General features: G+C 39.3%; 1 protein-coding gene, 1 long non-coding RNA gene and 1 pseudogene across 5 annotated transcripts in view; 1 reads left to right on the forward strand and 2 right to left on the reverse strand.

Moving 5' to 3' along the window:
• Positions 1–17,578, reverse strand: part of ssbp2b (single stranded DNA binding protein 2b) — a 359,324-nt gene that overhangs the window by 132,643 nt on the left and 209,103 nt on the right. The window lies entirely within an intron of this gene.
• On the reverse strand, positions 5,517–6,444 carry LOC132207329 (ATP synthase F(0) complex subunit C2, mitochondrial-like; annotated as a pseudogene).
• The window catches only part of LOC132209510 (uncharacterized), a 71,466-nt gene continuing 60,814 nt past the window's right edge, over positions 6,927–17,578 (forward strand). Inside the window, exon 1 of the long non-coding RNA XR_009445640.1 lies at positions 6,927–7,098. This is a non-coding gene — a long non-coding RNA (uncharacterized LOC132209510). The remainder of the gene's footprint in view (positions 7,099–17,578) is intronic.

Here is a 17,578-nt window from a genome sequence, read left to right on the forward strand (position 1 = left end):
AAAATAATACACTTCCAATATTTCAAGTAAATTCTACTGGAAACATTTCTAAGAGTACACCACACCGTTCTCCCAGCAGACATATTTTTATTGTATTAAAATAATGAGTAAATGGACATCATTCTCTGAATTATTTTATCTTTGCTACATCAACCACTCAGAATTGAAAGTAAATTCTGGCATTATTCCTACAAACTATACATGATATAAAATTGCTAGTTGATTTTAGCAGCAGCATTTCTCCTCTTCTTCCTTTCGCAAGACTTCATAACTGAAGCAGTAATAGACCAAACAAGAAACAATGACTGTTTTCAGCATTCAAGAACAGACTGAACATAAATTTCACTTTTAAATACACTCTGTTTGGAAACTACAAGCATCAAAAATAATTCTGTATGTAGATTACTTCCAAACTGGCTATCTCATTATTACATGATCGGATGAATCTAAGACTGTGGAACACGGGTTATTATATTTTAAAAACATTGTTTTCACAGATCGAAGTCTCACTTATAAATATGCATTTGTTTTGCTTTCATTGTAAACATGATTGATGAAAACATGCTTGTTTAAATTTGCTTTGGGTTATGACCAGCAAGTTATAAACACTCAAATGTTAATATAACCACATCCATCTGCAGAACTTCATGAACAAGATTATCTTACAACCTCATACCTGCATCACCACTTAGAACCTCCATTTCCAGATCCATAACATTGCCTGATTTCACACTAGTTTCAGGTCATCTGCTGCTGAAATCCTTGTTCTCGTCTTTGACATCTCTAAGCACGACAAACACAATACAGCGCTAACTGGTCTCTCACAGGTTACCCTCCACAAACTCAGAGTAATCCAACACTTCTATCCGCGTCCTAAATTACATAATCACCTATCACCAGTGTTAATTTGACTTACATGAGATCCCAATCAAGCAATGTGTTGATTTTCACTACCGAATCCCACTTTATTTCTACAATCCTCTTCACTCCTACAAACCACTGAAAAATCTGCATGGTCATATTTAACTCTTTTTAGGCTGCCACAATTTTTATTGCTATAATTTATTTTCAGTTCTCTCATCCCCCCCATGCTCTAGAATATCTCCTTATTATTCTCCATTTCCTTCAAAACGCTTCTTAGTTTTCTAGCAAAGCTAATATTCTCAAAGATTGGGGAGCTCAGCACATCAGTGCAAACATCAACTGGATGTTGAAAACATATTGGGTCCTGACATCAATCCAGCAAAGATACTGCAACTAACTAAGCTGCACCAGTGCAGTACAACACTGGCATCTGACAATGTTAAAAACTAGCCAGGCACATTGATCTTTTGTGAAGACAACAAACCCAAACCAGGCAACTACTACCCAACAGAATACTCTTGATCATCAGCAAAGTCATGGGAGAGGTTGTCAACCATGCAGCATTCGTAAAGGAATAAAAAAACTCACTGATGCTCAGTTTGGGTCAGTACTGCAGGCCCACTTATTAAAGCCTTGTATCAAACATGGATAAAAGAGCTGAAAACCACAGATAATAGTGATCGCCCTTGATATCAAGGCCACACCTGATTTAATGGGCATCAAAAAGCCCTAGCCAAACTGGAGTCAATAGGAAACAGGAACACATTCTTACGGTTAGGCATATTTGTCAAAAAGGCGGATGATTGTGGTTATTTATGGTAAGTCATCTCAGCGCTAAGGCATCTGTGCAAAAGTTCCTTAGGGGAGTGTCCTCAGCCCAACCATCTTCTTCTGTTTCATCACTACGTGTTTTTTTTTATCAGATCAGAATTGGGAATGCATGCTAATGATTGCATAATGTTAGTGACTCCTCAGATATTGAAGCAGTCCATGTCTAAATGCAATAAGACTTGGACAAAATCCAGGTTTGGGCTGACAAGTGGCAAGTAACATTTATGCCACACAAGTGTCCAACAATAGCCACCTCCAACAAGACAGAATCTAGCCATTGCCCCTTGACATTCAAAGCCGTTAATATCACTGAACTCTCCACCCCTCCCTTTCAAAGGATCAACACCACAGGGATTACCATGGCTACAAGTGTAGGTCAGAAACTAGCAATCTTGTAACAAGTAACTCACCTCCTGGCTTTTTAAGATTCTTGCGAAGATTTATGGCTCATGTAGTCAATGAGGTCCTTGGCTTGCTTGCCAAGTTGGCTGGTTATCATACAGACATTTCATCACCATGCTAGATAAACACCATCAGTGCGGCCTCCGTTGAAGTGATGTCATTCTTCTCCACTTGGTATTTATGTGATCCTGCTGTTAAGTTGGGTTGTGTCATTTCCGGTTCTGTTCTGCATGGGTTTGTATATGGGGTCTAACATGTTTATTGATTGTATTACAGGTTGAAAACCAGGCCTCTAGAAATGTGTGTCTGTGGTTGACTTGAGCTAGGATGGTCACACTGTCCCAGTTAAATTCATGGCCTTCATTGTCCAAGTGCACTGAGATGAGAGAAAGTTTGTCATCTCATTTTGGTGCAAGCTGGTGTTCGTGTATCCCAATGGCTAGTTTCCTTTCAGTCTGGTTGATTTAATGTTTGTTGCAGTCATTGCAAGGTATTATGTAAACCACATTGGCCCTGCATGTCATGGGAATGGGGTCTTTGGTCCTTGAGAGTGTTTGTCTTAATGTGGCTGCGGGTTTGAGTGCTACCGTGATTCCTAGTGGTCATAGGAATCTCATTGTCAGTTCTGATATGTTCTCAATATAGGGAAGAGTGGCCAGTGTATTGGGGTGTACTGTGTCCTGTTGGCATTGTCCATAGATGCCTAGTAGATAGACAAAGTTGAGAGGACATTCATTGTTAGCAAAGACCTTGTGTCGGTGCTCTTCCTCCATGCGTAGCTCTGGTGTGTTACAGTGAGTTGTGGCCTGTTTTAATAACATCCTAACACAGCTTTGTTTGTGGACTTTAAGGTGATTGCTATGGAAATTAAGGATTTGGTCAGTGTGGGTTGCCTTCCTATGTACTGTGGTTTGGAACTCATTACTGGTCATTTGTTCTATGCTGGAAGTTGGAACTTCATCCACGGGTGCCTACTAGATTGACAATGCCAAGAGAACACAGTATGCCCCAATACACTGGACACACTACCCTATGTCAAGAACATAGCAGAACTGACAACAAAACTCCTATGATCACTATGAATTACGGTAGCACACAAACCCACAGCCACACTATGAAAAACACTCATGAGGACCAAAGACCCCATTCCCGTGACATGCAGGACCAACATGGTTTACAAAATACCTCGCAATGACAGCAACAAACATTACATTGACCAGACGGGAAGGAAACTAGCCAGAGCATAGGAACACCAGCTAGCAGCAAAACGAGATGGCGAATTTTCTCTCATCTCAGTGCACTTGGGCAATGAAGGCCATCAATTTGACTGGGACAACGTGACCATCCTAGCCACGCATGCCTGGTTTTCAACCTGTAACGCAATCAACAAACATGTGGAATTAGACTCTACATACAAACCTATGCAAAATCGGAATTGACACAACCTAACTCAACAGCCAGATCATTTAAATGCTAAGCAGAGTAGAACAACATTGCTTCATTGGAGGCCGCACTAACAATGTTACCTAGCACGGTGACAAAACATCTGTATGATAACCAGCTAGCTTAGTGAGCAACCACACCTCCTGACTCTTCAAAACCTGACCACCATCTAAAAGGCATAAATCAAGAACGTGATAGAATACTCCCCACATATCCGGATGAGTATAACTTCAACAACACTCAAGAAACTTAATACCATCCAGGCCAAAGCAGCCTTCTTGGTTGTCACCCCATTCATAAACAATCACTCCGTTCAATATTGACATTCAGTAGTAGCAGCGTGCATCATCTGCAAGATGTGCTGCAGAAATACACCATGACTCCTCAGACAGCACCTTCCAATACAGCAACCACTTCAATCTAAAAGGACAAGAGCAGCAGATACTGGGAACATCACCACCTTCAACATTCCCCCTCTCCCCACCTCCAAAGCCACTCACTATCTCCATTGCTTCACTGCCCTGAGGTCAATACCTAGACATCCATCCCTACTGGTATTTATGGTCTACCTATAGCAAATGGATTGTAACAGTTCAAGGCGGCAGCTTATTATCTTCCCAAGGGCAACTAGGGATAGACAAGCATCACATATATTCCATGAGAGAATGATTAAAGTGAAGTTCACCTCCAAGTCAAACACCATCCTGTCTTGGAACTTCATTTTGTTCCTTCACTGGATCAAAACCCTGGCATTTCCTCCCTTACAACACATTGGGTCTACATACACAATATGGATTGCAGCAGTTCAACATGGCAGCTCACCACCACCCTCAAGAGCAATTAGTGGTGAGCAATAAATGCTGGGCTAGCTAGCAATGCTCACATCTTGTGAATGAATAATAAAACAATTTACCTTTTTTAAACCTCAAAATTAATCAGTAACTTGCACTTATACAACAACTTGAATGTAGCGAAATGTCTAAGATGTTTTACAAAACCTACTTTAGAATTCTTTACCAATCATTTGGATAAACATGGGATTTAAAATTATTTTAGGTGCAAAGCACCATGAAAACATTCAACAAGTTAAGAAACAAAATTGGAATTGTTAACTAAAGCAGGTTATGAAAATTAAATAGCTCTACAAATAAATGTTTCTCAATAAATATATTCCTGTGCAGCTTCTTTTTTTTAAAAAGACCAGCATCTCTAACAGAACCAGAAGTAAGCAGCCCATTGAGTCTGCTCTGCCATTCAATAAGATCACGGTTGATCTGATAGTCCTCAACTCCAGATTTCTGCCACTTCTCTATAGTTCTCGATTCCCTTACGGATTAAAAATCTCAACCTTGATAGGTCTCACAGAAAAATGCTCCAAAAATACACATTAACAACTATTTACCATCCCAGCCAGATCATTATCCACTCCTATGTCTGTCCAACTGTCTTCCTCTCTCTTTAGGCTCTATCTTATTGTTTACTCCCTATGCCACCCACCACCCTATTTTTTCTGCATATAATCTGATGTTTTCCCAGCCACCATCAGTTCTGAGGAAGGGTCACCTGATCCAAAACATTAACTCTGATCTTTTCAACACAGATGCTGCCAGACCTGCTGAGTTTTCCCAGCAACTTCTGTTGTTATTCCAAAAATATACTGCCCTCAGATAAGAAATTCCTTCTCATTTCTGTGCCAAATAGGTGACCCCATATTCTGAGATTATACCTTCTGGTCCTAGGCCAACAGGAAACAACCTTTCCTAGTTCATCCTGTCAAGCTCTCTAAAAATCTTTTAATGTTTTAATTTTATTTCATTTCACCATTTTATTCAGTGCTATATTAAATCAGAGAGTTCTTACACTATTGATTTGAAAAAACAAATCCTCTTTGAATAGTTCATGGTGGCAGATGCCAAAGCTAGTCACTACAATAATTTAATCTTCCCCAGCCACCTTCCAGATTTTCCTGCAGGAATTTACATTGCAGACAGGATCAGGAAGGCAACCAGACAGAAGAGACCTATAACTTCAGAAAGGGCCGATCCCAAGATTGCACAAGAGAAAAACTGCTGTTTTAAGGAAGGGTTCCTTGCGTAGCCAATAACTAAGCTGTTAAATACTCTCCCAATACCAGCATGAGTCAACCAGTCCCAACAGTAGCAGCAATGGCACCAATGAACTTAGCAACAGTATCTGTGGTCCTTCACAGATGCTGCCAGGCCTGCTGAGCTTTTCCAACAACTTTGTTTTTGTTGCCATTAACAACTATTCACCCTCCCAGCCTGGTCGTTAGCAACTCCTTTGTGTGGCAAACTGTCTTTCTCTCTTTTTGGGCTCTATCCTGTCGTTTACTCCCTACCCCACCCACCGCCCTATTTTCTGCATATAAACTGACATTTTCCCAGCCACCATTGGTTCTGAGGAAGGGTCATTGGAACCAAAACGTTAACTCTGTTTTTTCCTACACAGCTGCGGCCAGACCTGCTGAGCTTTTCCAGCAACTTTGTTTTTGTTAGCAACAGTATCGATGTCCCTAAAGGTGAATGCATAAAAAAACAAAACTGTTGGAAGGATTTACTTACCTTGTTATCCATTTATACTAGAAGCTTAAAAGAAAACTTTTGTATAATACTGCTCACATTGCTTTTGACAGTCCACAAAGCTTGATTATCTTAAATTTGAATTTCAGTGTTTGAATTGAATTTGAATTCTATCAGAGGGAAAGGTCTGTAAGCCCTGCCATCCAGCCTGCACTAGTGCATTTCCTGATGCAGGGAAGAGCCGTGTTTGCTCATTTCTGATTTTTGGTTTGCTGAAGACTGAGGCCAACTTTGGCCAAAGGAATGTCCTTGAAGTGCTGCAAACCACAGTGGGGCAGGAGTCTAACTTAGCACAAACATACATCATGTTTTACATCTTCTCCTTAAAGACATGCTGAATGTTTTAATAAGATCTCCTCTAATTCTCCGAAGTTCCAAGGAATACAATCCCGACATACTCAACCCCCTTCATAAGCCAGTTGCCCTACATCTGGAATCAGCTAAGTGAACCTTCTCTGAACTGCCTTCACTGTCAGTGTATATTTCTTCAGATAAGAGGCCCAACACTGTTCACAGTATAGTAGGAACTCCAGATGCTGGAGAATCTAAGATAACAAGGTGTCGAACTGGATGAACACAGTAGGCCAAGCAGTATCAGAGGAGCAGGAAAGCTGACGTTTTGGGCCTAGACCCTTCAGAAAAAAATCTGAAGGAGGGTCTATGCCCAAACGTCAGCTTTCCTGCTCCTCTGATGCTGCTTTGTCTGCTGTATTCATCCAGCTCTACACCTTGTTATCTCACTGTTCACAGTATTCTAGCTGTGGTATGACTACTGTCTCATATAGTTTTAGCAAAACCTGCGTAGCTTTACAATCCTTTCCCTCTGATAGAATTCAAATTCAATTCAAACACTGAAATTCAAATTTAAGATAATCAAGCTTTGTGGACTGTCAAAAGCAATGTGAGCAGTATTATACAAAAGTTTTCTTTTAAGCTTCTAGTATAAATGGATAACAAGGTAAGTAAATCCTTCCAACAGTTTTGTTTTTTTATGCATTCAATTTTGTCATGGATATAGTCATACATTTGTCTGTGAAGGTGCTGAAAGTCTCAACTTCCCTTATGATTTGGAGAGCTTACTTTGGTTAACAGCATGCATTTTACTAAAAAGGTTGTGATTGGATCTTAGTCAACTATAACTAAACATCTTAATTTGCTGCAAATATTTTATAAATATGTGTTTCATAAATGTGTGCACAAATTAATCTTGCAGTAAAGTGTCTTTGTTCTTGTTTTAGTTACAAAAGAAGGCTCGTTTTTACTGCCGAATGTATAATCATGTCTACAACTATGCAGGAAATAAGAAAAAAAATACACTTCTCAGGAAGGAAGTTGCTGCATTCCCTTTGCCATTGTCATTAGAGCACGTCCTGAATAAACCAGGATCCCATTAATTCAAGGAGAGTAAAATATGCAATGTTTCCCATAATCTGCAGAAAGAGAAACCCAAGCTGATGTACTTAAATATTTTGTACTTTTGTAGATTAATTTCAAGGTTTTAAATACATGTTACACATGGGACTTCTTTAAATTACAGCAGCACTTCAGTTTCTGGTTACCAACCACTGACAACAGCAATGTTCAATTTCAACACTGGAATGATTATTCTATTTTCACACAAATTGTAGTTTCTGCAATGCAGTTAACTTATGCCTTTTCAGGACAGTTGATGTAATAGTATCCCATTAACAATATGGGTATCTACTCAGGCTCATTTCAAGAAATAGTCCCAGAAATAGTGGATGCATTGCTCGTCATCTTTTGAGATTCTATAGACTCTGGAACTATGGATTGATGGCTAATGTAATCCCATTATTTAAAAATGGAAGTAGACAGAAATCAGGGAATTACTGACTGGTTAGCCTGACTTCTGATCTATGTAAAATGCTGGGATCCATTAAAAAAAATTAAAAGCAGAACACTTGGAAAGGTTTTGACAAGACGGCATGGACATTTGACAAATCTACTGTAATTTTTGTGAACGTAATTAGTAGAGTTGATAAAGGGGAGCCATTGGATGTGCAGAAGGTTTTTATAAGGTCCCATAGGAGATTAGCATTGAGACTGCATGGGATTGGGGATGGAGTATTGAAAACGATCAATGAACTGGTTGGCAGACAAGAAAGAAAGAGTACACGGGTCATTTTCTGTGTGGTGGTCAGTGACTAGTGGGATAGAATAGGATCAGTGTTTGGACCCTTTTCACAAAATTTATTGATGGTTCAGATGAGAGAACTAAATGTAATATCTCCAAGTTTTCAGATGTCACAAAGCTGAACGGGAGGATGAACTGTGAGGAGGCTGCAAAGATGCTTCAATGCAATGTGGGCAAGTTGAGTTAGTGGCCAAATAAATTTCAGATAAAAGGCAAAGAGGAGAAATGAGTGGTTATCCACTCTTGTAGTCAAACAGGAAAGCAGATCAATACCTGAATGTGATATATTGGGAAAGAGGGAGATGAAATGACACTTGGGTGTCATTGTACACCAGTTGCTGAAAGTAAGCATGCAGGTGCAGCAGGGGATAAACAGGCAAATAGTATGCTGGCATTCATAGTGGAAGAATTCAAATACAAAAGCAGGGATATCTTGCTGTAATTGTCCAAGGCCTTGGTGAGATCACACTTGGAGTAATGCGTGCAGCTCCTTACTAGGGAAAGATGTTCTACCTCTGGACAGAGCACAAAGGTCTAATTTTTGGTGTTGTACGAAAAAAGACTGGATTGGTTAGGACTATATTCAATGAAGTTTCAACGAATGTAGGGGGAGAAAGGCATAAAAACCAATAAAATTGTAACAGGACTATACAGGGTAAATATAGGAAGGATGTTTCCAATGATAAAGAGTCTAGAACCAGAGGTCACTTTTTAAAGATATGGAATAGGCCATTCAGGCCCGAGGTGAGAAATTTATTGAGCTGGAAAGTGGTGAGTCTGTTGAATTCTCTACCGAGAAAGCAGTTGAGGTCAAAACATTGCAAGTTCTCAAGGAGATAGATGAGCTTCTTTGGGGATCAATGATATGGAGGCGCCGGCGTTGGACTGGGGTGGACAAGGTCCAAAATTTCACAACACCAGGTTATAGTTCAACAGGCTTATTTGGAGACACAAGCTTTCAGAGTCTCACTCCTTCTTCAAGTGTCAGTGAGAGGGGTGGCATCGGACACAGAATTTATAAGCAAAAGATCAAAGGGTCTTGGAACTGATATGAATGTACTGAACAAATCTAAATTAGCTGTTAAATCTTTAAACAGTTAGAAAGGATTCGTATGCAAGTAATGAGTTATACTGTATCACTTTTTCCAAACAATTCCCAAAATAATACAAATGGCAATGAAAACGATCAACACAAACATTGATTAGGATTTTTTCTGTGTGCATGAGTTAGCTATTTGTACAATGCCTAAAAACCAAAAAAAATGCTAACAAAGCTAATGGTTTTTGTGAACATTTTTCTCATTGGCTGGAAATGCATTACAAAAGCATGCCTGTTTTATACCATTCTAAAATGTGCAAGATTTGCATCAAGAGTTCATAATACTCTACTAAATATGGAAAGACAACTTAGCAGAAATTGTGGTAACAATAGAGAATACAAAATTAACAAAATTACTTTGGTATATTGTAACATATACTACAAATGAAATGCTGAACTCTGACAGGATTAACTTCCTACATGCAATTGCTTCCCCCCCCCACCCCGGCCCACCGCCTCTGAAGGATTTGAGGCAACGTTTACATCCTGGAGTGTGTGCTTTTTACTTCTTGCATGTGATAGGGAGGAGGAGGAGGAAGGTGGAGTTGGACAAAGATTATAGTCATTTCCCTTGCTTTGTAGATCCTAATCATTATTGATATTCAACCAGAACAACAGACAAAACTCAAAATTCTAGTTGGTTGAAGCTCATTTATCAAGCCAGAAAACAGCTGCTTGCTACTCATAGCCGGAACCAATTAGCCTTGGGCTACAAGACCTTATAAATCCCACCAAAAATTACTGTGTACAGTTAAACAACTTGTACATTGAGGGGCTACCTTAACACCACTTCGAGGCATGCCTAGATTAGTGTCAAAACTACCAGTTCTCACAGACCACATTTTGTTTATGACGGCCACGTGCAAACAGGAAAAGAAATTTGAAATGACACAAGCTGCTGTTCAGCAGCCATTTCACGTTTTTCGACAATGACAAGAAGAAAAAAAAGGCAAATGTGGTTCATTTCAAACATATACATCTGAGTTAATTTGTGAATAATTTATGTTTCTGTTAAAGAATAAACAAATTTATGGTAACTCTCCACCTTCATTGATTTGCAAAAACAGCTGACAACTGTGCTAGCTATTTTGTAGAATATTTGTTTTCTTGACAGTGGGACTTTTTTTTCCATTTTTAGGGAGGAGAAGGAAAATTGGAATCACTTCCATTTTCTTCAACTCACAATACAACTGTTTCTCAAATAAATCATATATTTTATCGAAATATAACAATGATTTTGCTGTTGAAATTACAAGCTTTTTGGCAATTGCATTTTTAAAAAAAAATTGGCTTCTGCATATTGCTCATTCCATCGTATCTAATTATGAATTAAGATTAATTAGAGATACTACTTAATGGTAAACAAACTGCACTTTGACTTTCAATGGTAAAAGTTCTCTGAACTATGTTTCAAATAAATTCATTCCATGCTTGCTTTCCAAGAACAGTTATTTCAACTGAAAGTTGCATTTCATAAGACGACCAAAAGTGTTGTATTTGTAGCAGAACACTATTAACAGATATTCGTTTGTTAGTTGGTCTCATAACAAATGCAAGGAAAAATAATGACATGATTTGCTTGATACATTAAAACAAAGTTGTCTAGGAGTCTGCAGGCAAATAATTTCTCTCCTTTCCAGTGACTGCAGATGAGCCAGAGGAAACAGGACACCTAATTTTGAGACCACCTCATAAGGATAATGGCATTAATGGGAAGTGGTATTATTAACATTTCACCTTTTGTAACTGTTTTCACATTTCCACCAGGACACTATAATTATCACATTTCTTGCTGCAACCAACTTTGTGTTTTTTTTACTGTGTTTAAAAAACAGCTAGCTTTGGTTAGAAACTCTCTCATCTTCACAAGACCTCTAACAAAAAGAAGCCCCTTGCTATCAGAAACCATGTAGACAATCTTTTGAAATAGAACCGAAGTTAAAAATGTATTTTTATGCGAGGAAAGAATGCAAATTAACATAAATGTACCTACATCTTTCACCAGACAAAAACTGATGATTGTTGAAAACTTAACAAAACAGAATGATTTTTCACATCTTATACCTAGCATGCTAATGACTATATGCATTAAAATAAAGCATAAATAGTCTGTCTATGGCAATTAAGTAGAATTTATTACTGCTGGATTTAGTAAAGTGAGCGGGATTATTTCAGTCAATGCTTCACAGCTTGCATTACTGCTGCTCCTATTTCACCTCCTTATAACATGATTTAGTTTGATAATACTAAGATGAATTCTGAAATATCAGTATAGGAAGCTTATAAAGATATGTGGATTAATGTAGCAATGATTGTTGACTATGACTTTCTACAATTAATTGCTCACAGAATTACCTATGAACAATTGTATGGAACCAGTTGAGAAATCACTATTACACGATCAATGCATTTAGGTCCTTTATGCATGTTTCACTAATTCCAACTTCTCCTCTGGTTAACCTCAGCTTCAGAACCAGCTATCACAACTGAGCTAAGTCAGAAGGTCAGATCATTCTTCGTGTGAAATCCTGCACACGACCTAAATTGATAAAGAATGTATACCTTTCAGATATTTAAATCATTTAGCTGTTGTAGAAATTAAGGTTTAGTAAATTTCATGTATAGCTACAAAAGCGTTTATTCAGGAGGAAAATACATGCACACGTATCACAAACTACCTTACAGAACACCCAAATCACTGAAAAAAAAGAGAGTTGGATCTTCATTCTTCTGCTTATGTCAGACAGAGGAGCGGGAAATTTAAAAATGGCAAGCAGAACCCAATTCCAGGATTCCTGTCTCCATCCTTATCCTGCAGGATTTTCTTTGAGCTCTGGCATAAGATATATTGTTAGCAACCACACATGCAACAATCATGCCTTTGTGTAATTCGGTGTGGAGATGGTCAGTTTAGCCTTCCCACTATTTCAATGAAGTCAAGCCCGTTTGTTAGGGGACAGTTTGCAGGCTCTCAGAATAGTGATGTGCCAAAGGGAAAGTCTTGCCTGGGATGTGGAGCCTTTGATAAGTTCAAAAGTTGTTGACAACTTCACATGCATGAAGTTAAGTATGTTTTTAATAATTAAATAATAGGTGACTCTGAAATTGGCTTACATTTTGAAAGGCTTCAGATAAATCAGAGTACTTTATCAAGCGCTCGTCTACATTCAATTCAATTGAATTGAAAGTAAAATTTTAATTTAGCTTTAACTGTTACATTGATCTAGGATCCAGATATTTGATAAGTCTTTGAAAGAGATGAACAAATGCTTGACTTTCTTGATTTAAAGCCTATATGGTAATCTTTTGAATACAAATTGACTGATGGCCAAATATTAATGCAATTTCAACAACTGCATCATTCGGGGCGATGGAGATTTTTTCAATGCAGTTCTGGAATGAAATCATTGTGAATGTATGGCTGGGCTCCAAGTCCCATAATCAGACCTAGCTTAAAAGGGGGTATTTACAGTAGTCTGAAGGGAATTATGTGTTTTGTTATAATGGAAGTTACATCAACAGGTATTACGATTAAGGTCTTTTAAATGAAGTCTTCGAATAACTCAAACCACAACAGAATCTGCTGGAAAAGCTCAACAGGTCAAAGCATCAGTGGAGAGAATTTGTGTCAATGTTTTGGTTTGAGAGACCCTTCCTCAGAACTGACCTGAAATGTTAACTCTGATTTCTCTCCACAGATGCTGCCAGACCTATGAGCTTTCCAGCAAATTCTGTTTTTGTTTGAGATATTCAAATACATTTTTTAAAGCCTTAAATCTTAATATGCAATTTTTGTTTTTGATTTACAGCATCTGCAATTCTTTCAATTTTTATTTACTTTGAATAAATCTTTGTTTAGTTCGAACATTTCAAAGACTTCCCAATATTAAAGCACCCATTAGGTCTGTCCATTGTGAATACTTGGTGAGTGGATATTGGAGGAAGTATAGGAGGCATGAAGAGAGTATAACAGCTGATGACAGATGTGAGTGATTATGGAGAGGATATGGAAGAATCTGTGGAATAAGGAGGAGGTAAATAGGAGGGGACATGAACTGAGCTTATGGGAAGATGAGGAGTATTGAGAGGGCATGGAGAAATATGAGCAGTTATGGATGGAAATTTGATGGGATATAGATGGGACATCGGAGTGGGTAGGGGTTGAGGGGGGTAAGAATTAACAGCTTGGGTGCTCAACATTCATTTACAGACCTGGACCAATGTTCCCAGAATACAGGCAAGCCTTCTAACCTGCTGACCTTAACAACTAACCAGTTCTAATTTCCATCTTGGGCTGCTTTCAGTTGTGTCACTCCAGCCTGCCCCTACCAATCTGATATAAAAATAGAGTCACAGTGCTGGAAATGTTGTGACATGTGATTTCTGCCTCGAAGATAAAAATCTGTGCCCCTCTAACATCTTTACAAGCTGCAATCCATTGCTGCAGAAGTACAGTACTACCTTACACTTTCTAACTCACTAATTCTCTATGTTGACCTGAATAGTATGTTCAGCCAAAAGTATTCCCAGCTTCATTTTATAAAATATCATTTCAAATTTCAAAATATTTGCTGTCAGCATAGCAGCCTGTTAAAGAGAGAGTCAATAATTCAGATCCAGATGGAACAATCATTAAACTAATTCAAGATTCCTATTACTTCTCTAATTATATAATGCAAAATTTGGAGGAGTTAAACTATAAGCTGTGTTTAATACCTTTAAACTTAGTCAATATGATTTGTATTTTTAAACTGTGAAAGGATTAATCACAATTGGTTCTAAGTCAGACAGCCCCTTGCAGTAGAAACTTATTCACTGAAAAAATAGCTCAAAACCTGCATAATCAACAGTGAATAAGCCAGTTCCTGCCAAACATGCCTAGCCTCACTTAACAATGTGAAAGAAACTGCTGCCATGGTAACTGGTCAGGTAGTTTGCAATCCCTATAGCGTAGTCATGCACAAGAATCAAATTATGCTTGTGTCCATACGTTACATCAATAACAATTTTTAAGTTGCTGACAAGTTTTTCAATCAAATTTGAACATCCTTTAAAAAACGTGTTCTGAGTTAGCAATTGAGATTAAAATTTCAATGGGATACTACGACATAACATGATATTATTCCACACTACATTAAGTCAACAGTTAGTTTATCATAGTTTTAGATTGTCATATATAATCCAATTCCTCATCAATCTGAACTCTGCAACAATTCACAACCTCAACTGAAATTAAGAGCAAATCAGCCTTCGCTCATTATAAAAGCAAAATACAAAAAATTGGAGAAAATTGAATAATAAAAATATTGGAAAGGGCAGAAAAAAAATCAGAAATAATGAAGAAATTCTGATTCTAGTATTAATATACAATCTAATCTTTCTAATATTTGATAATAAGCAAAAGAAATTGATAGCTGACCAACTTGTTTTCAGAAATTCTAATAAACTTAGATTTTAGTAAGTAAAATATTATCACAGAACAACTGTAAGGTAAGTCAAAATTAGTAACTAACATACTTTTGAAAATTAGTTCGTTTTTACCAAATTGCAGAGTAAAGAATTTCAGAGTCAAATTAAACATGTCAGTATCCGACAATAATTTCTGTACCATGGTATATTTTAAGACAACTGGTCAAAAAAGTCTGATACTCAAGCAAATATCAGATCTTTGAAGTTTCTATTGAGTTATTTTTGCTTGTAAGACTGTATTAAAAATAATGCAAACAATGCATGATAGAGTGAAAGTGTACTCTTAATGTAACTACAAAATAAGTTACTGGGTTTTAACTTAAAAAAATGTCTGTGTAATGTTGCAAACATGGTAGTCTAAACAAAATGCCTTTCTTTGATAAGTCTGCAACAAATGCTACACTAAAAAACAGCACCCATATTCCACCCTTAACAATAATTACTCAAAGTTTTTTATAGTATCTCTCAGTAATTACGCTTTTATTTCGCTCAAGTGGCCGCTACTGGCCTCTAGACATTACTTCTGCTTTGGAACGTTGAGAGCAGTGGCACAAAAGATGAACTTTAGTGTAAAAGAAATACTAAAAGCAAAAACAAAAACTAAGACTGATCACAGGAAGCACTGTGATTCAGAGAAAATGTCAAAACAGAAGGTCTTGTCTGTCTGTTCTGGATGTAATTAAGAATGTAAAGATTTGAATACAACCACTGCCCTTGATGTTGACCCAAATCTTCAAAACTGGAATAATACCTCTATTTCTGATATTTATCAGATAAAACAAAACTTCTAGAGAACAAGGTGTAGAGCTGGATGAACACAGCAGGCCAAGCAGCATCAGAGGAGCAGGAAAGCTGACGTTTCAGGCCTAGACCCTTCTTCAGAAATGGGGGAGGGGAAGGGGATTCTGAAATATATGGGGGGGTGGGGGGGTGGAGGAGGTGAATACAAGATGCATAGAGGAGAAGATAAGTGAGAGAAAACAGACCAGTCAAAGAGGCGGGGATGGAACCAGTAAAGGTGACTGTAGGTGGGGAGGCACGGAGGAGATAGGTCAGTCCAGGGAGGACAGACAGGTCGGGTAGGGGGGGAAGCGGAATGAGATTAGTAGGTAGGAGATGGGCATGGGGCTTGAGATGGGAGGAGGGGATAGGTGGGAGGAAGGACAGGTGAGGGAGGCGGGGACAAGCTGGGCTGGCTTTGGGATGAAATAGGGGAGGGGAGATTTTGAAGCTCGTGAAGTCCACATTAAAACCATTGGGCTGCAGGGTTCCCAAGTGGAATAAGAGGTGCTGTTACTGCAACCTTCGGGTGGCATCATTTTGGCACTGCAGGAGGCCCAGGATTGGGAGGGGCAGTTGAAATGGTTCACGACTGGGAGATGCAGTTGTTTAGTGCAAACCGAGCATAAGTGTTCTGCAAAGCAAACCCCAAGCCTCCGCTTGGTTTCCCTGATGTAGAGGAGTCCTCAACAGGAGCAGCGGATGCAGTATACCACATTAGCAGATGTGCAGGTGAACATCTCCATGATGTGGAAAGTCTTCTTGGGGCCTGGGATGGGGGTGAGGGGGGAGATGTAAGAGCAGTTGTAGCACTTCCTGCGGTTGCAGGGAAAGGTTCCGGGTGCGGTGGGGCTGGAGCGGAGTGTGGAGCGAACAAGGGAGTCATGGAGACAGTGGACCCTCCGGAAAGGTGATAAGGGTGGGGAGGGAAAAATGTCTTGGGTGGTGGGGTCGGATTGCAGATGGCGGAAGTGTCAGAGGATGATGTGTTGGATCTGGAGGTTGGTGGGGTGGTACATGAGGACAAGGGGGATTCTGTTTTGGTTGTTATTGCGGGGAGGGGGTGCGAGGGATGAGTTGTGGAAAATGCTGAAGACACGGTCAAGGGCGTTCTTGAACACTGAGGTGGGGCAAGTTGCAGTCCTTGAAAAACAAGGACCTCTGAGATGTAGGGGAGTTGAACGCCTCATTGTGGGAGCAGATGCGGCGGAGGCGAAGGAATTGGAAATAGGGAATGGCATTTTTGCAGGAAGGTGGGTGGGAGGAGGTGTATTCTAGGTAGCTGTGGGAGTTGGTGGGTTTGAAGTGGTATCGGTAGGTGGTTGCCGGAGACAGAGGTCCAGGAAGGAGAGAAAGATATTAGAGATGGTCCAGGTTGGGGTGGATGGTGTTGGTGAAGTGGATGAGCTGTTCGACCTCCTCTTGGGGCACAAGGCAGTGACAATGCAGTCATCAATGTTAACGGAGGAAGAGGTAGGGTTTAGGGCCAGTGTAGGTACGGAAGAGGGACTGTTTCAGTAACCTACAAAGAGGCAGGCATAGGTTGGGCTATGGGTACCCATGGCCTCCCCCTTTGTCTGTAGAAAGTGGGAGGAATTGCAAGAGAAGTTGTTGAGGGTGAGGACGAATTCGGATAAGTGGATGAGGGTGTCAGTGGAGGGGGACCAGTCGGACCTGGGGGACAGGATGAAGCAGAGGGCCTTTAGGCCATCTGTATGGGGAATGCAGGTATATAGGGACTGGACGTCCATGGTAAAGATGGTAAAACAAAACTTCTGATTTTTTTAAGCCAATCTTCCAAAGCAGCAACCTTCTAATCTCACCAAGTGCAGAATTCCTCAAAGGCAGCAGTGAAGACTATCTTTGTAAAAATCAGTTCCCATTTTCAGACGTAAGGCTGCTGAACCTTGATAAGGGTTTAAATGTTCCAAAGCT

This window comes from Stegostoma tigrinum, chromosome 3 (genome assembly GCF_030684315.1).
Source record: "Stegostoma tigrinum isolate sSteTig4 chromosome 3, sSteTig4.hap1, whole genome shotgun sequence".
Classification (NCBI taxonomy): Eukaryota; Metazoa; Chordata; class Chondrichthyes; order Orectolobiformes; family Stegostomatidae; genus Stegostoma; species Stegostoma tigrinum.